Source organism: Microcebus murinus, chromosome 14 (genome assembly GCF_040939455.1).
Source record: "Microcebus murinus isolate Inina chromosome 14, M.murinus_Inina_mat1.0, whole genome shotgun sequence".
NCBI classification, from domain to species: Eukaryota; Metazoa; Chordata; class Mammalia; order Primates; family Cheirogaleidae; genus Microcebus; species Microcebus murinus.
Window position 1 is genome coordinate 60913366 of NC_134117.1, and position 20492 is coordinate 60933857.

Genomic DNA, 20492 nt, shown 5'->3' on the forward strand with positions numbered 1-20492 from the left:
ACCCGTCTCTATTATAAATAGAAAGAGATTAATTGGCCGACTAATCTATATAGAAAAAATTAGCCAGGCATGGTGGCACATGCCTGTCGTCCCAGCTACTCGGGAGGCTGAGGCAGGAGGATTGCTTGAGCCCAGGAGATTGAGGTTGCTGTGAGCTAGGCTGACGCCATGGCACTCACTCTAGCCTGGGCAACAAAGTGAGACTCTGTCTCAAAAAAATATATATATAGTTTTAGTGATAAGAGTGTGGGTTTTGAAGCCAATCGCAGCCCTTTCCATTTAGTACTACTCTGGGAAGTTGGGCAAATTGTTAAATATTTCTGAACCTCAGTTCCCTTATGTGTGAAATTAGGATAATAATAACAACCTGCCTGAATAAATTAAGTGAAGTAATAGATGTCAGTTCTTAGCACAGTAGCTATCATGTAATAGGCACACAGATTTTAGTTTTCTCTTTTCCCTTCATTGAACTGTTTTAAGTGTTAAGAGATAAGTGATTATAAAATTACTTTGTAAACTGTGTACAGTTATTTCAAATATTTGTTCGTGTTTGTGTTAAAAACAGTCAAACTAATTTTGATTATATTGGTTTAAGGGGGGAAAACAGGGAAATGATAAAGTGGAAAGTTTGAATAACTTGTTAGCAATACCATGTGCCAGGAACTCTGCTTAATGCTTTACATGCAGTAATCCATTTAATCCTTGCATCTCAATGAAGCACCTTTCTTCCTCTGAAGGATTATTTCTTAGTATTTTAATTATAGTTTTATTTCTACCCTTTCTGAATAAGCCTCAGGAATGGGGTTAATAAAAATTTAATGCAGACTTCAAATTTTGTGTAGAATATGACAGATAATTAACAACTATTTTTTTTCCAAGCTACTGTCCTTAGTATTTGGGGACTATGTTCTTTCTTTAGGCTAAGTCTTTTTTTTATCAAACCCTAGTGGTAGTATTTACTTTCTACCTCCAGTCTCTAGAAGTACATTAGCTGCCCCAAATATATTAGGTTCTTTGAGTATATGAAACTGATCAGTTAAGAGTAATGATTTGTTGCCTGTGATACAGTAGTTTTTTCTAACAAATATCACCAATAAAGCTTGAATTGATTTTTGATAGAGGAGAAAAGCAGCAGACTGTTTGCATTTTAATTTAGAGTGTTTCTTATTATCTTATATTGATCAGGCTAAGACCTGTATTTTTTGTTATTGTTGTTTTTTAGAGATGAGAGTCTTGCTGTGTTGCCCTGGCTGGACTTGAACTCTTTTTTTTTTTTCTTGAGACAGAGTCTCACTTTCTTGTCCAGGCTAGAGTGAGTGCCATGGCGTCAGCCTGGCTCACAGCAACCTCAATCTCCTGGGCTCACGGGATCCTACTCCCTCAGCCTCCTGAGTAGCTGGGACTACAGGCATGTGCCACCATGCCTGGCTAATTTTTTGTATATATCTATTTTTAGTTGGTAAGTTAATTTCTTTCTATTTTGATAGAGACGGGGTCTCGCTCAGGCTGGTTTCAAACTCCTGTCCTCTAGCGATCCGTCTGCCTTGGCCTCCCAGAGTGCTAGGATTACAGGCCTGAGCCACTGTGTCCCTTGGACTCAGGTGAACTTTCCACCTCAGCCTCCTGTGTAGCTGGGAATACAGGCATGTACCCATGTGCCTGGCTTTCTATTTTAATTAGTTCTTTGTTTTTTTTTAAATTGTGGTAAAATACATATAATGTAATATTTACCATTTTAGCCATTTTTAAGTGTACAGTTTAGTAGTGTTAAATACATTCACATTGTCATGCAACCTATTTCCAGAGCTTTTCATCTTGTAAAACTGAAATTCCAAGCCCATTAAATAACTCCCCTATCCTCCTTCCCCTGAAGTCCCTTGCAACCACCATCCTACTTTGTTTCAATGAACTTATTCTAGGTGCCTCATATAGATGGAATCCAAGTATCTGTACTTTTGTGACTGGTTTATGTCACTTAGCATAATGTCCTCAAGGTTTATCTACCTTGTAGCATGTGTCACAGTTTCCTTCCTTTTAAAGTTGGAATCAATTCTATGTATATGTGACATTTTGCTTATCCATTCTCTCAGGTTGCTTCTACCTGATGGCTGTTGTGAAGATTATTGCTATGAACATGTGGTACAGTTATCTCTTTGAGATAGTGCTTTCAGTTCTTTTGGATATGTAACCAGAGATGGAACTGCTTAATCATATGGTAATTCTATTTTTTCTTTTTGAGATGAAGTCTTCTGTGTCGCCTAGGCTGATGTTGAATACCTAGGCTCAAGCGATTTTCCTGCTTTAGCCTCCCGAGTAGCCAGGATCATAGGCACATGCCACTGCACCCAGCTTTATTTTAAATTTTCTGAGGAACTGCCATACTATTTTCTGTAGTGGCTACACCATTTTACATTCCCACCAACAGTGCTTGAAGGTTCCAATTTCAATACATCCTTGCCAGTACTTTGTTGTTTTGATAGTAGCCATCCTGATGGGTATAAGACAATATCTCATTGTGGTTTTGATTTTCATTCCCCTAATGATTAGTGATATTGAGGATCTTTTCATGTGTTCATTGGCCATTTGTATATTTTCTTTGGAAAAATGTTCAAGTCTTTTATCCATTTTTAAATCATGTTTTGTTGTTGAGTTGTAGGAGTTCTTTACATATTCTGGATATTAACCCTTATTAGATTAATGATTTGCAAATATTTTCTTCCATCTAATGGGTTGCCTTTTCTATTGATTGTGTCCTTTGATTCATAGAAGTTCTGTTTTTTTTTTTTTTTTTTTTTTTGAGGCAGAGTCTGACTCTGTTGCCCTGGCTAGAGTGCCATGGTGTCACCCTAGCTCACAGCAACCTCAAACTCCTGGGCTCAAGCAATCCTTCTGCCTCAGCCTCCTGAGTAGCTGGGACTATAGGCATGTGCCACCATGCCTGGCTAATTTTTTCTATGTATTTTTAGTTGTCCAATTAATTTCTTTCTATTTTTAGTAGAGATGGAGTCTCACTCTTGCTCAGGCTGGTTTTGAAGTCCTGACCTTGAGCCATCCACCCGCCTCGGCCTCCCAGTGTGGTAGGATTACAGGCGTGAGCCACTGTGCCTGGCCTAGAAGTTCTGTTTTTTAAAAAAATTATTACATATTATTTAAGGCATTTAAAAAGAAAAATAGAAGAAGCATCCTTGTAACCACCATCTAGAACATTACTAAATTAGTTGGCCCTTGGGTTTTGCCTTATTGATCACAAGTCTCTTACCATTCCTCAAAGGTAACCACTAATGAATTTGATGTTTCTCTGACTAGTTTATACTCCTTAGACAGCCTGGTAGTGTTTTAGTAGGTAATCATGGCCAAAGTAAAAATAGTGCAGAGGTCCTCTGGAGAAGGCTAAGGTAGAACAGATTCTTTCTTTTTTTGTGGTGTTGTTCAGAGCCCAGTTCAGTGCCCTGTCAGAGTACATAAAAAGTGCACAGAAATACTTGTTTTTATTTATTTATTTATTTTTTATTTCGGCATATTATGGGGGTACAAATGTTAAGGTTTCAAAAACCTTCCCCCCCTAGAAATACTTGTTGAATGACTATTTGGTACCCATGTACTTTTTTTTTTTTGAGATGGAGTCTTGCTCTGTCATCTGGGCTAGGGTGCCATGGTGTCAGCGTAGCTCACAGCAACCTCAAACTCCTGGGCTCAAGCAATTCTCCTGTCTCTGCCTCTCAAGTAGCTGGGACTACAGGTGTGTACCACCATGCCCGGCTAATTTTTCTATTTTTAGTAGAGACAGGGTCTTGCTCTTGCTTAGGCTGGTCTCAAACTCCTGAGCTCAAGCGATCTTCCCGCCTAGGCCTCCCAGAGTGCTAGGATTATAGGTGTTAACCACTGGGCCCAGCCGCTCATGTATTTTTTTTTCTTGAGACAGAGTCTCGCTCTGTTGCCTGGGCTAGAGTGCCGTGGTGTCAGCCTTCCGTCTCAGCCTCCTGAGTAGCTGGGACTACAGGCATGTGGTGCCATGCCCGGCTAATTTTTTCTATATATTTTTAGTTGTCCAGCTAATTTCTTTCTAATTTTTTTTTTTTTTTTTTTAGTAGAGATGGGGTCTCGCTCTTGCTCAGGCTGGTCTTGAATTCCTGAGCTCAAACAATCTGCCCTCCTCAGCCTCCCAGAATGTCAGGATTACAGGCGTGAGCCACCACGCCCAGCCCTCATGTACTTTTGATTGAAGATATTTAGTACCATTGTTATATTATTTTGAAGTGAAATGAAGTCTACATATCTTTGGGTTAGGATTATTGTGTGCTTTATCAATAAATAGACAGCTATGGCAAAGTAAATGTTTTCTTGGTGGTAGTATAACTGAGAGGTAAACCTGAATTTGGAATAGTTAGCCTTAACTGCATGTAGCACATTTAGCTACCTTGGCTAATTCAGACATGTAGACAGGGCAAATGGAATAGAGAGATGTTGAGGCACTGCATTCGGTTCAGGAAAATGGGTTGTAAGTTATGAAAGAAGGGGTGATTCTGGTAAGGTCTGACTGTGGGCAAGGGACTATTGATAAAAACAGTGCCATGTTTCCAGGGTAGTGGTGAAGGACCTGTCCTCCATTATAGCTGAAAATGAAGTCCTTCTGTATCGAGGCCATAATAGCAGCAGCAGCAGCAGCTGCTGCTGCTGCTGCTGCTGCCACTGACGTCTGAATTCGGTGGCCATGTGAAGTGTCTAGAGCAGGAAATGATTCCATGGCACTAGGCATATATAAGGAAGGACTTGTTTTGGCTCTGGCTAAGTGGTTGTACAGGTTGTGGGTGTCACTTTAAACATACAAGGATCTGCTTGCTGTAGGAGGAGCAGCTTCTTGAGGATCAGGTGCGTGTCTGAAGGGATGAGCTCATCCTTCTAACCAGACCTGCCCTAGACGCTGACTGAATGTTTTCCTAATTGCAAGTCCTGCAGCTGGGAGAAGCAGGAAATGATTGAAGCTTCGTGCACTTTGTGAGTAGCAAGGAAAAAAAAACATTTTGGGGAGTTTTTTGAAACATGTGGCTCTAAATATCAGGTTGAAGGTCACACTCACACACTCTCTTAGTCTCTAAGCTGAGGATTGCAGTAAAGTATATAGTAGATTGAGGAAAGCTTTGGTGGTTCTAACTTTATGCTAGTGCTTCTATTTGAGCTGAGTTTTCATGACTTAATAAATTTGTTTTCTATATTGATTTAATTGCTTTCGAAAATAAGAATCCTTTGGCTCTTTTTTCTTTCTTTTTTTTTTTTTTGAGACAGAGTCTCACTCTGTTGCACAGGCTAGAGTAAGTGCTGTGGCGTCAGCCTAGCTCCCAGCCATCTCAAACTCCTGGACTCAAGCAATCCTACTGCCTCAGCCTCCTGAGTAGCTGGGACTACAGGCATGTCCACCATGCCTGGCTAATTTTATATATATATATTTATATATTTTATATATAATATTATATATATATATTTTATATATATAATTATATATATATTTATATATATATATATTTTTTTAGTTGTCCAGCTAATTTCTTTCAATTATTTAGTAGAGACTGAGTCTCACTCTTGCTCAGGCTGGTCTCGAACTCCCGAGCTCATACAATTCACTTGCCTCGGCCTCCCAGAGTGCTAGGATTACTGGTGTGAGCCAGGTCTCCTGGCCCTCATTTTTCATTTTCAAGGATCTTGATCTTTTTTTTTTTTCGTTCAATGATAGTTTATTGGTCCGTAGCATTAACATCTTAATTACCAAGGTAAATTCACATACACAACTGCAGGTAAAAACATGTAAAATAATATAAAAATAATTTGAAGGCTACTTTTATATATTTACTGAATTAAGTAGTGTAATAAATACTATAATAAGCAATACTGCTAGAGTGCAGTATCATAGCTCATTGCAACCTCAAACTCCTGGGCTTAAGCGATCTTCCTGCCTCAGCCTCCTGAGTAGCTGAGACTATAGGCATATACCAGGATGCCTGGCTAATTTTTTCTATTTTTAGTAGAGATGGGTCTCACTCTTGCTCAGGCTGGACTTCAACTCCTGACCTCAAGTGATCCTCCTGCCTCAGCCTCCCAGAGTGCTAGGATTATAGATGTAAGCCACCGTGCTGGGCCATGATACAAATATTGAACCTAGGCACCATAATGTACAATGATTATAATTAATTTTTTGTATAACTTTTTATTATCCTATGATGTAGTAACTTTCTTGCTTTTTTTCATTTGTCTAGTTTTAAAACTTTCTTTTTCTTTTTTAGACTACCGACACAAAAGCCAAAGTTTTAAAACTTTCAATCACTAAATCATTCCTAGAATCCTAGCTAGAACCATTAAACTCTGCTCCATTCATGTAAAACCAGTAGACAACCTGCCAGTCCTTTTTTTTTCCTTTGAGACTTCCCTTGTATAATCTTCTTCATCCTGCTTTAATATGGGTTGGTTGTTACTTAGGCCTGCTTTGCAGCTGTTACCCTGGGAATTCTGTTTCCTGAATTATATGTAATCTTTCTTGGTTTATTTCCTCATTTTGATGAAGCACATCTTCCAGAAGCCTTTTGAGAGCTAAACGTTTATGAGAGTTAACATTTTTTTTTTTTTGAGACAGAGTCTCGCTTTGTTGCACAGGCTAGAGTGAGTGCCACAGCATCAGCCTAGCTCACAGCAACCTCAAACTCCTGGGCTCAAGCAATCCTCCTTCCTCAGCCTCCTGAGTAGCTGGGACTACAGGCATGCACCATCATGCCCGGCTAATTTTTTTCTATATATATTAGTTAGCCAATTAATTTCTTTCTATTTATAGTAGAGACGGGGTCTCGCTCTTGCTCAGGCTGGTTTCGAACTCCTGACCTTGAGCAATCCACCCACCTCGGCCTCCCAGAGTGCTAGGATTACAGGCGTGAGCGGCCGCTCCTGGCCGAGAGTTAACATTTTTGAAACCTTGTATATATGAAAATATTTTCATTTTATCCTCAAATAATACTTGGGAATAGAATTCTATGTTGGAAATAATTTTCTTTTATAATTTTAAAACGCATTGCTGGCCGGGCGCAGTGGCTCACGCCTGTAATCCTAGCACTCTGGGAGGCCGAGGTGGTGGATTGCTCAAGGTCAGGAGTTCGAAACCAGCCTGAGCAAGAGCGAGACCCCGTCTCTACTATAAATAGAAAGAAATTAATTGGCCAACTAATATATATATAGAAAACACTAGCCGGGCATGGTGGCGTATGCTTGTAGTCCCAGCTACTCGGGAGGCTGAGGCAGTAGGATCACTTGAACCCAGGAGTTTGAGGTTGCTGTGAGCTAGGCTGATGCCATGGCACTCATTCTAGCCTGGGCAAAGTGAGACACTGTCTCAAAAAAAAAAAAAAAAAAAAAAAAAAGGCATTGCTATTTTCTTCCTATGTTGCTGATGAAAATCTGATGCCATTCCTTTGATCTTATTTTTATAAGAACAAATGGTAGTTTATTAAATAAAAATATGTAATTAATTTCTAGCAAAACAGTAACTATGGATAGGATTTACAATGCATACATTTTACTTTTGAAATTCTATAGAAAAGGTAGTATTTTTATGGGAGCTGATTCTTTTTTTTTTATTTCAGCATATTATGGGGGTGAGCTAATTCTTATTATAGGGACGGGGGCGGGGGGAAGGCAAGGGGAAAGTTCTCTTTGGCCTTCTGAAGGTTTGGTGAAAAACCCATTCGCAAATGCAGGTTAGTTGCAGAAAAGGCATACAAATTTATTTAATGCATATACATGGGAGACTTCAGAATGAAGACCCAAAGATACAGGGGAATTGTCCATTTTTATGCTTAGGTTCAATAAAGTATGGACAGCTGTGTGGAAATACGAGCAAGGTATGATATGTTAATAGACTCAGTAGGGAAACCTAGCAATGCCTGTCTGTCTAGATTCTTCTTGGCCACTATCAGCATGCATCCTTTCCTTCTGGGTATGGGTTAGGACCCTTTCTGGAATGGAGGTCTCATGACCTGTAGTCAAACATGGTAGGCCAGATAATTTCTTTTTTTTTTTTTTTTTTTTTTGAGGTAGAGTTTCCGTCTGTTGCCCTGGGTAGAGTGCAGTGGCATCATCATAGCTTACTGCAACCTCCAATTCCTGGGCTCACATAATCTTCCTGCCTCAGCCTCCCAAATAGCTGGAACTACAGGTGTGCATCATAATGCCTGCCAAATTTTTCTATTTTTAGTAGAGATGGGGGGGTCTCATTTTTGCTCAGGCTGGTCTTGAACTCCTGAGCTCCAGCAGTCTTCCCACCTCAACCTCCCAGAATGCTAGGAGCCACTGTGGGTGAGCCACAGAACCCAGCCTAAATTTTTTTTTGTTGTGGTTAAATATATACATAACATAAAATTTACCATTTTAACCATTTTTTTGTTTTTTAGAGATGGGGTCTTTGTCACCTTGGCTGAAGTGCAGTGGTGAGATCATAACTCACTGCAGCCTTGAACTCCTGGGCTTAAACAATCTTCCTGCCTCAGCCTTCCAAGTAGCTGGTACTACAGGTGCACACTACCTACCATGCCTGGCTAAGTTTTAAATTTTTTATAGAGGTGGGGTCTTGCTATGTTGCCCAGGCTTTAAGCAAACCTCCTACCTCAGCTTCTCAAAGTGCTGGGATTATAGGCCTGAGCCACCACACCCAGCCTTAACCATATTTAAATGTATAGTTCTATGGCATTAAGTACATTCACATTGTTGTGATGCCATTCTGATTCCCAATTCTTTGTATGTGATCTGTTTTTTTTTTTCTCTCTAGAAGCTTATACAATTTTCTCTTTATCCCTAGTGTTCTGCAATTTAGTATTTTTTTTTTTTTTTTTTTGAGACAGAGTCTCGCTTTGTTGCCCAGGCTAGAGTGAGTGCTGTGGCATCAGCCTAGCTCACAGCAACCTCAAACTCCTGGGCTCAAGCAATCCTCCTGCCTCAGCCTCCCGAGTAGCTGGGACTACAGGTATGTGCCACCATGCCTGGCTAATTTTTTCTATATATATATTAGTTGGCCAATTAATTGCTTTCTAATTTTATAGTAGAGATGGGGTTTCGCTCTTGCTCAGGCTGGTTTCGAACTCCTGACCTCGAGCAATCCACCGCCTCAGCCTCCCAGAGTGCTAGGATTACAGGCGTGAGCCACCGCGCCTGGCCTGCAATTTAGTATTGTTTATGCCTTAGTATGAATCTTTTTTATTCAATATACTGGGGACATTGTGGTTCTTTTAAAATGGAAAACTTATGACCTTAAAATCTGGGATATTTTCTGTTTTTTTTTCTTAGATACTTTCTTCTTCTCTTACCTCTTTTAATCTTTTTATAGAAAGTTGGATTGATTCTGTAGTTTTCTTACCTATTATCTTTTCTATTTCTCTTTTTATTTCACTTTTTGGGAGGTTTTCTTTTTCTCTTTCTTTCTTTCTTTCTTTTTTTTTTTTTTTTTGAGACAGAGTCTCACTCTGTTGCCTGGGCCAGAGTGCTGTGGTGTCAGCCTAGCTCACAGCAACCTCAAACTCCTGGGCTCAAGTGATCCTCCTTCCTCAGCCTCCTAGGTATCTGAGACTACAGGCATGCACTACCATGTCTGACTAATTATATATATATATATATATTTTTTTAATTGTCTAGCTACTTTCTTTCTATTTTTTTTAGTAGAGATGGGGTCTCGCTCTTGCTCAGGCTGGTCTTGAACTCCTGAGCTCAAATGATCCTCCCACCTTGGCCCCCCAAAGTACTAGGATTACAGGCATGAGCCACCACACCTGGCCGGGAGGTTTTCTTAACTTTGTCTTTGAAGCCTCCTTTTGAACTTTGTATTTCTTGTTTTACAGATAAAAAATCTTATTTCTTTGAGGAAATACATTTTAGGTTTTTAAGTTTTCTTGTATTCCCTGGAGTGTCTGTTTCCTTCAAGCTTTTTTTTTCTGTTTGAAGTAGTACCAGTTATTAGTATCTGTTGTTGTTCTTTTGTACTGGTCAGTTTTCCCAGATAGAAATCCTCCAATGCAAGTGAATTTGGTGCTGAGAGGGAGAAGAGAGATTGGAGATCTCATCCCTTTTAGTATATAGACTTTCACTTAATCTCCCCATGCTTTTTTTTCTTTTTTTGAGACAGAGTCTTGGTCTGTTGCCCAGGCTAGTGCATCATCATAGCTCACTGTAACCTCAAATGCCTGAGCTCAAGTGATCCTCCTGCCTTAGTAGCTGGCACTACAGGTGTGTACCACCACACCTGGCTAATTTTTAAAATGTTTTGTAGAGACAGGGTCTTGCTTTGTTGCTCAAGCTGGCCTCGAGCTCCTTGTCTCAAGTGATCTTCCTGCCTTGGCCTCCCAAAGTGCTAGGATTATAGGCATGAGCCACTATACCCAGCCATACCTGATTTTTAGAAATTATTCTTTTTTTTTTTTTTTTTTTTGAGACAGAGTCTCGCTTTGTTGCCTAGGCTAGAATGAGTGCCGTGGCGTCAGCCTAGCTCACAGCAACCTCAAACTCCTGGGCTCAAGCAATCCTTCTGCCTCAGCCTCCCAAGTGGCTGGGACTACAGGCGTGCGCCACCATGCCCTGCTAATTTTTTGTATATATATTATTTGGCCAATTAATTTCTTTCGATTTATAGTAGAGACGGGGTCTGGGTCTTGCTCAGGCTGGTTTCGAACTCCTGACCTCGAGCAATCCGCCCGCCTCGGCCTCCCAGAGAGCTAGGATTACAGGCGTGAGCCACCGCGCCCGGCCAGAAATTATTCTTTTATTTAAAAAATTTTAAGGCTAGTCAAGTGAAAAAGTGAGAGTAGAGATGGAACAAATAAATCTGTAACTGGCTATGATCAATTGTAAACACCACTGGGCCAGCCGAAATCTCCGTTTTTGATAAGGTGTTTCACCCAGTTTAGCTCTGGCTGGTGTCCCAGAGTCATACCCGCCTTTGGCTCACATTCTTCAGAAAGTAAGCCTACAGTCTTCTGCTGTAGGGGAGGGGCATTTGCCTGGTTATATCTGGTTGAAGGAGAGAATCTGAAGCATCTAACTGCTTCTTAAACACGTTTTAATCACTCTTCCATTTTTAAGTCCCATCCCAAATCCCCACCTGCAAAGGCTTTCAGTTCCTGAGCTTTTCCTGAGTTCTGTAGTGGGAGTAGGTGTGTTTCTGGTTGCCACTATCTACCTTCTACTTCTTTCTCTGATAATGTTCATCAGAGCATTTATCTGCTTTCTAGCTTCCAAAATTTTGTGTCAGATACACTCTTGCAGTCATTTAATTTCCTAGTTTTTTTGTCCTTGTGGATTTATACCTTTTGTATGCCTTTATTCTTCTTCTTTTTTTTTTTTTCTTTTTTTTTTTTGAGACAGAGTCTCACTTTGTTGCCCAGGCTAGAGTGAGTGCCGTGGCATCAGCCTAGCTCACAGCAATCTCAAACTCCTGGGTTCAAGCAGTCCTCCTGCCTCAGCCTCCTGAGTGGCTGGGACTACAGGCATGTGCCACCGTGCCCGGCTAATTTTTTTCTATATATATATCAGTTGGCCAATTAATTTCTTTCTTTTTATAGTAGAGACGGGGTCTCGCTCCTGCTCAGGCTGGTTTCGAACTCCTGACTTGAGCAATCCACCAGCCTTGGCCTCTCAGAGTGCCCTTTATTCTTAGTTTTAGTGAAGATTTAATTTGGGAGGAAGAAGAGATAAATGTATATGTTTAATTACCATGTTTAGACAGAAATGCCAATTCATTTATAATATTTCTATATATATAAAGATTAAATAGATCTAGTTTATTCATTTTTAAATGATGCACAGTCTTAAATCTTAAGACTATCACATTATATTTATCTGTTCCCCTTTGATGAGCATTTAAGTTGTTTTCAGTTTTTCTCTGTTTAATGAAGATACATGTGTGAGAATCTAGGCTATGACAAGAAGTGAAATTGCTAAATGCATTAGTTGTATTGTTCCATAATAAATTGCCCCCAAATTCAGTGCCTTAAAACAATAAACATTTGTTATCTTATAGTTTCTTTTTTTTTTTTTTTTTTTGAGACAGAGTCTCGCTTTGTTGCCCAGGCTAGAGTGAGTGCCATGGCGTCAGCCTAGCTCACAGCAACCTCAAACTCCTGGGCTCAAGCAATCCTCCTGCCTCAGCCTCCCAAGTAGCTGGGACTACAGGCATTCGCCACCATGCCCGGCTAATTTTTTGTATATATTAGTTGGCCAATTAATTTCTTTCTATTTATAGTAGAGACGGGGTCTCGCTCTTGCTCAGGCTGGTTTCGATCTCCTGACCTCGAGCAATCCGCCCGCCTCGGCCTCCCAGAGAGCTAGGATTACAGGCGTGAGCCACCGCGCCCGGCCTATCTTATAGTTTCTATGAGTTAGGAATCTAGGTGGTCTTAGCTATGTCTTCTGGCTCAGGATTTCTCACAAAGCTGCCATCAAGGTGCTAGTTGGAGGCTGAGTGACTCATGCCTGTAATCCTAGCACTTTGGGAGGCTGAGGCAAGAGGATTGCTTGAGGCCAGGAGTTTGAGAACAGCCTGAGCAAGAGCGGGACCCTGTCTCTACATAAAAATAGAAATATTATCTGGGTATGGTGACACACATCTGTAGTCCCAGCTACTTGGGAGGCTGAGGCAGGAGGATCACGTGAGCACAGGAGTTTTAGGTTGCGGTGAGCTATGATGAGGCCACTGCATTCCAACCTGGAGAACAGACAGAGACCCTGTCTCAAAAAAAAAAGAAAGAAACAAAGAAAAGAAAAGTATTAGCTGGAGCTTTAGTTTCATTTGAAGTTTTATGGAAGATCTGTTTCCAAGGTCTTTCATATGGTCGTTGGCAGTATTCAGTTCTTCACAGGTTGATAAACTGAGGGCCTTAGATCCACACTGGCTGTTGATTAGAGGCCTCCTTCAGTTCCTTGCCCTTATGGGACTTTCCATAAAGCAGTTTACAATGTGGCAGCTGGCTTTCAAGTGGGTAAGAGAGCGGGAGAGAGCGAAGTAGGTGGAAGCCAGAGTTGTTCTGTAACCTAATCTTGGAATTGACATCCCATGGTCTTTGTGGTATCCTTTTCATTAGAGGTCACTAGATTCAGCCCACACTCAAGGAGGGTGCATTACACAGGGGCAAAAATAAAGTTGTATACCACACAGGATCATAGGTATACTAGGATACTTAGTGTGAAAAGATGATTAAGGGAGCACATGAGATCTGCCTTATGTATTTGAAAGGCTCGTGTAAAGACAAAAGAGTCTATCTGCTTTGTTTTGGAACTGAGATTGAACTAAGACCAGTGGGTGAAAATTAAAATGTGCTGTTTTATGGGATAATGTGCTCTCTATCCTAGGATATATTTTGGCAGAGGGTAGGTGACCCCTTGTAGAAAAGTTAGTGAAAGGAGTTCTTGCATTAGGTTTGAAATTTAACTAGATGCTCTCTAAGGATTTTTTCTAAGTTTCTATAATTATACATGAGTGAGTTTCAAACTGTTAGTATTCAAATAGTTTGTCAGTTATTGTTGAGGAAGAACTATATAATTAAAGATGTGTATTTGCACATGTGAAGTTTCATTTAGAAGATTCAGGTTTAAGAAGTTAAGATTTATGAATTTATACTTTGAGTTATTAAAAATTCACTGTTCATATCCTATTTTTTTTTTTTTTCTTTTGAGACAAAGTCTCACTTTGTTGCCCAGGCTAGAGTGAGTGCCCTGGCGTCAGCCTGGCTCACAGCAACCTCAAACTCCTGGGCTTAAGCTATCCTTATGCCTCAGCCTCCCAAGTAGCTGGGACTACAGGCATGCGCCACCATGCCTGGCTAATATTTTCTATATATATTAGTTGGCCAATTAATTTCTTTCTGTTTATAGTAGAGACGGGGTCTTGCTCTTGCTCAGGTTTCGAACTCCTGGGCTCAAACAATCCACCCGCCTTGGCCTCCAGAGAGCTAGGATTACAGGTGTGAGCCACCATGCCCGGCCTTTATCCTATTTTTATTTTATATTCCTTTGGCTACCGTAGAATGCTTACTAGTATAATTCTTATTTTAAAAAATTAGGCTGGGCGCGGTGGCTCATGCCTGTAATCTTAGCTCTCTGGGAGGCTGAGGCAGGCAGATTGCTCAAGGTCAGGAGTTCGAAACCAGCCTGAGCAAGAGTGAGACCCCCGTCTCTACTAAAAATAGTAAGAAATTAATTGGCCAACTAAAAATATATAGAAAAAATGAGCCGGGCACGGTGGCGCACGCCTGTAGTCCCAGCTACTCGGGAGGCTGAGGCAGAAGGATTGCTTGAACCCAGGAGTTTGAGGTTGCTGTGAGCTAGGCTGATGCCACAGCACTCTAGCCTAGGCAAGAGAGTGAGATTCTGTCTCAAAAAAAAAAAAAAAAAAAAAAAAAAAAAAAAAATTAAAAACATGCAAGTACAGAGAAGTTCAAAAAATAAAATAAAAACAACTCTGAATTTTTTTCTTCTAATAAATAATATTTTCATTGCAGATAAAAAAGAAAATACAAACAAGGAAAAAAGTAAATACCCTAAAATCTTTCTACCCAAAGATTATATGCACTCTATTAACACCATGATATAATATAACTTCTTTGACCTTTTAATTTGCATACACAAACACATATATATACTCTCATTATTTGCAGTAGTTATGTTTTATAACTATAAAACATAAAGCTGCTGCAAACACAGAATTAGTGAATACTGAATCATTGCTCCTAGGGTACAGGATTAGGTTGCTATGAGCCTCTAATCACAGTTTTGTTAACTGATCAACATTTTAGCTTTCTTTTTTGTTGTTGTTGGCCATATAATTTCTATTTTAGTAGAGATGGGGTCTTGCTCTTACTCAGGGAGGTCTTGAACTCTTGACCTTGAACAATCCGCCTCCCAGAGTGCTAGGATTACAGGCATAAGCCACCATGTCCATTCTCACCTTGTTTTTTGTATGTTGTTGTTTAAAGACACCTTACTTAATATATGTTATTGATTTGTTAATATTGAACTCACAGCAAATAACACTATAACTCATGCCTGAACAAATCTTATCTTTTCTCTAGAAGACATGTCACAGTCTTCTTGTATGTAGGAACATTAGACAGCATTTCAACATGGGGGTCATTTGAAACAGCAGAATCACCAACATAAACCACAAAAATGCAAAAAACATGGCACTAAATAAATAGACTCACCACTCTGTTTAGTATGAAGGCTGAAACAAGAAGTCAGAACATTGTTTTGTTAGTCGCCAGCTGGGAATGTGCACACCAGGCAACTCAAATTTCTGTGCATGCAAATGTCTGTGAATGACTGCAGAAATGCTGTAGGCATTGATTTCAGGGTTACGTGTACATTTTAGTGAGTAGGCAAATATGGAATTCATAAATGAGGATTGGCAGAATGTGGAGTATGTGTGTGTATGTATTTGTTTTCCATTTTGTTTAATTTTATAAAAATGAAATAATTTTGAAAATACTGTTATATTCTCTTTTCACCTGACATCCTAATCATTCATTCATTCAACAAGTATTTATGGAGTACTCACTATGTACCATGCACTGTACTAGGCTCTGGAGATACAGTAGCAAACAAGATAGGCAAGATCCTTGCTTAGAGAGCTTATATATATTTTTTTCTTTTTTCTTTTATTTTTTTAAAGGCTGGTCAAGTGAAGCAGTGGGAGTGGAGAAGGAACAAAGGAATCCGTAACTGGTTGTGATCCATTGGTTATAAATACCACTGCACTTGGACCAACCTGGGAGCTTATATTCTAATGAGAAGATAGGTAATAAGTAATGTCTGTTAGTGATAAGTATGATGAAAAAAACTAAAGCAAGATAAGGACAGGGAGGCAAGTGTTAATTTTAGATGAGATATTCAGGGAAGTCCCTTTGTGGATGGTGACATATGAACGAAGAGACCTGAACGCAGAGACCTGAACGAAGTGAAGAAGCAGGCTATATAAACAACTGGGGAGTGAGTGTTCGAAGGTGAGGGACTAAATAGCAGGTGAAAAAGTCTTGAGATGGGAACTAGCTTGGCATCTTTGAAAAATGATGGGCAGAGAACAGTAAAGCAGTAAAGATGAAATCGTTGAAGTAGGTAGGGGCCAGATCATGGGGAATTTAAGATTAAGGAATTAAGATTTTGTTCAGAATGTCATGGGAAGACATCAGTGTTTTACCATAGAGTAATGACATGATTTGATTTATATTTTTAAAAGTTATCGTGATTGCTATGTGGAGAAATAATTGTAATGGAGGCAAGGAGACTAGATAGGAGGCTATTGCAGTATGCTAATAAATGGATATAGTTGGCTTTGTCAAGGATGGTAGTAGTGGAGGTAGTGAGGAGGGATATATTTTGAAAGTAGCACAAATAAGATTTGCTGATAGATTGATGGAGGTGTTAGGGAAAGAAAGGAGGCAAACATGATGCAAATTTTGGCTTGAACAAGTGATTGAAGGAGCTGATTGGGGTGTATATGGTGAGAACTAAGATTTCTCCTTTGAACATGTTAGGTTTGATATAACTGAAAGTGTTTTTCAGTTTTTAGTAAACTGAAAGTGTGGTGATTATAACTCCATGTCAATAAATTTTTATCTATAATTTTTTCATGGTTGCATAACGTTTCATTCTGTGAATGTATACTGTACTTTGTTATGAATAACATTGCAAATTCTTACTTTAATTTTTCCAGACTGTTTGCAGTGCAGTTCTGACACTACCTGGAGTTACCTGAAATTTTACAGGGGCATAGTCCTCCCTTACACACTAGACACAAGGTTGGGAGTCCCCAGCCCACCTATACTTCTAACCAAGATGCTACAAATTCAAGGATTCCCACAACCCTCTCAAGATGCTAGAACAACTCAAAAAACTCAAGAAAGAGTTATACTTAATGTTTACAGTTTTATTATAGCAAAAGGATACAAATCTGAACCAGCAAAAGGGAGAGATACATAGGGTGAGTTCTGGAAGGGTCCCAAATGTCAAGCTTCTATCTCCTCAGGATGTTACCCTCTGGGTACATCAATGTGTATCCCAACAAGTGAACCTCACTGAGCCTTGTTGTTCAGAGTTTTTATTGGGGCTTCATTACATAGGCATGATTGATTGAATCATTTGCCACATGATTTAACTGGGTCTTCAGCCTCTCTCTGTTCCCCAGAGTTCAGGCTGACATCCTATGGAGTAAAGCCCCAATCCTCTAATCATGTGATTGGTCTCAAAGACACTCATATCATTTGGGAAATTGCAGAGATTTAGATGCTCTCTCCTAGGAACAAAGTACCAGCAAAATTCTTCATTATACAACAATGTTAAAACCCAATTCAGATATTACTTTCTCTGGAAAGCCTTTACAGACTTTCCGATGCATTTTGTTCATATCTCTATTATAGTTTTTTTCTCTCCTTAGTGAATATTTTGAAGGACCCATGCCTTTGGTCATCTTTGTATCTCTAATATGGTTAGCACTATATCTGGATTATAGTAGATGCTCAGTAAATAGTTAATAAATTAAAATATTTACGATATAACTCATGAGTAGATGGGAAGTTCAGTGTAAAATTCTCTTAGAGTTATTTTAAGATGAAATAGAATCAAATTTTACTTTATTCCTTCTATATTCGTCCTCATTTGCTTTTCAAATATTTTTATACTTTTTAATGTGGGCATCAGATTTACAAAAAAAAAAAATGAAAAGGAAATTTTGCTTTTTAAAATAATTGATCAACAAAATAGCAAGATTTTCGAATGCATTTAAAATATACCAAAATTCCATTTACACACAGTTTGTAAGAATTATATTATCATGTAATCATTTAAGCATTATCATGTTTAACACATTAACTGCCATGTGAGTTATATTTAAATCTTGGCTAGTTTTGAGACTGGGGCCTGCATTTGGTTCATGAATATCTTACTTGTTGATGTTCTTATTGTTATAATTAGAATATTGACAATTTAATTGCATATAACTCATACACAGAAAACAATTTTAAAAAACCAAATTTTTCATTAAATTAGAAAGGATCATTTTGTTTTTAAAGTTTTTGTTTTATTTTCATAATAAAACACTGTGGCCCCAAAGGAAATTTTTTTTTTTTTCTAGTGTGGCAGTCAATGTGTTACCCTGTGTGAACCTCCGAGGCTCTTTATGGTTTCTTCTTCTGGTTCTAAGGATAAGTTCTAATGGCTTCTTGTGTGTGTCTTATCTGTGTTTAGGAATAGTACTTAATAAAAACAATTTAAAACCATTGCTTTTAAATATCCAGCAATCTGAGATATATATGATATGATATTATATATTAGATTTAATAATATTCGCTCAACTATTTTCTTTGTGTTATGATTTAAAATTTTTTTTTTTTTTTTTTTTTTTTGAGACAGAGTCTCGCTTTGTTGTCCAGGCTAGAATGAGTGCCATGGCGTCAGCCTAGCTCACAGCAACCTCAAACTCCTGGGCTCAAGCGATCCTTCTGCCTCAGCCTCCCGAGTAGCTGGGACTACAGGCATGTGCCACCATGCCCGGCTAATTTTTTATATATATATCAGTTGGCCAATTAATTTCTTTCTATTTATAGTAGAGACGGGGTCTTGCTCTTGCTCAGGCTGGTTTTGAACTCCTGACCTTGAGCAATCTGCCCGCCTCGGCCTCCCAAGAGCTAGGATTACAGGCGTGAGCCACCGCGCCCGGCCTTTAAAAAATATTTTGAATATCTTTATCATTATTTGGGCTAATTTCTGTTAAACAATATTTCACTGGGAATTATTCTTTTTGGAGTATTATATATACTAGAAGTTACTTGCATGTGATTTATTTTTACTTTGTATTTAATTTTTTTCATTTGCATGTGAGTTTTAAAAAATGTTTTTAAAAATAGTTAATTCATAGTTAGAAGGTCCCTTTTATGTTACAGGATCCCATCCAGGATACCATTACATTTACTCATTTGTACATTTACATGTGTAGTGGTTTCAGAATGTTAATCTGTATGCCTGTGGGAAACAGTTCTATTAACTAGAGTACACTGCTAATGTGTAGTTCCTTGTGATTTTAGTCTCAGCAGACTCCAGTCATTTCTAAAGTTACTTAGGTTAGTACCTTTATCCACCACCCCCTTCAGTGCAGTTGTTTTATACATTTGTATCTTCTTTTTTTTTTTTGAGACAGAGTCTCACTCTGTTGCCCTGGCTAGAGTGCCATGGCGTCAGCCTAGCTCGCAGCAACCTCAAACTCCTGGGCTCAAGCGATCCCCTGCCTCAGCCTCCGGAGTAGCTGCAGGCTGGCTACTTGGCATGCGCCACTATAGGCATGCGCCACCATGTCTGGCTAATTTTTTCTATATATTTTTAGTTGTCCAATTAATTTCTTTCTATTTTTAGTAAAGATGGGGTCTTGCTCTTGCTCAGGCTGGTTTCAAACTCCTGACCTTGAGCAGTCCACCCACCTCAGCATCCCAGAGTGCTGGGATTACAAGCGTGAGCCACTGCGCCCTGCCTGTGGACTTTTAGATTGCTTCTAGTTTTTACTTATTATAAACAGTACAGCTATAAACATCCTTTTAATTTATCTTTGCAAACTTGTGTAAGGTTATTCTTGGGGTAAATTCCTAGACATTGAATTGCTGAAACAAAAGATGTAAGCATTTGAAATTGAGATATACTGCCAAATTTATATTCCTACCAAGAGTGGGCCTGGTATACTTATAATGCTAGCACTTTGGGAGGCTGAGGTGGGAGGATCTCTTGAGACTAGGATTTCAAGACCAGCCTGGGAAACATAGTGAGACCCCATTTATATAAGAAATAAGAAAAATTAGCTGGGTGAGATGGCATGTGTCTGCTGTAGTTCTAGCTACTCGGGAAGCTGAGTCAGAAGGATTGCTTGAACTCAGGAATTCAAGGCTGTAGTGAGCTAGAATTCAGCCCAGCCTAGGCGACAGAGTGAGACCCTGTATCAAAAAGAAAAAAAGAGAAAATTAAGATTTCTCTTTCTTCACACTCTCATCTACACTAATTTTACCCAACTTTTAAATATTCAACAATCTAAAGGATAAAAAACGATAGTTTCCTTTTGTATTTTGTTAATTATGAATGAGATAGGACATTTTCCCTATCTTTAAGCCATCTATTTTTTTTCCTTCTGTGAACTGACTATTTAAATTATTTGCTTGTTTAAGAAAAGAAAACAGGACTAAGGAGGCGGCTGTGGTGGCGGTGGCGGTGGCTGAGGCGGGGACGGAGGAAACAAAAAATTTAAAAAAAAAAAAAAAAAGAAAAGAAAAAGAAAAAAAAAGAAAAAAAGAGAAAAAAAAGAAAAAAAAAAAAAAGAAAAGAAAACAAATTGGCACAAAGGGCCAATTTCCTATTCCAAACCATTAATACCATGCTCCCGCCTCCATTCCCCTTTCCAGGTCTGATCACCAATTCAGGAGTGGTGCTTCAGTCATTTTAATGAAGGT

The 20492-nt window shown here is 39.1% G+C and overlaps 1 protein-coding gene across 6 annotated transcripts in view; it reads left to right on the top strand.

Moving 5' to 3' along the window:
- Positions 1-20492, top strand: part of USP54 (ubiquitin specific peptidase 54) — a 135478-nt gene that overhangs the window by 8939 nt on the left and 106047 nt on the right. The window contains exon 2 of one of the 6 annotated variants that reach the window (XM_076010153.1): positions 2091-2215. The exons of 2 other annotated variants lie outside the window; for them this stretch is intronic. The gene's annotated coding sequence lies outside the window, so the exon portion shown is untranslated. 3 more of the 6 variants (XM_076010152.1, XM_076010155.1, XM_076010154.1) reach the window with 3 other exon arrangements.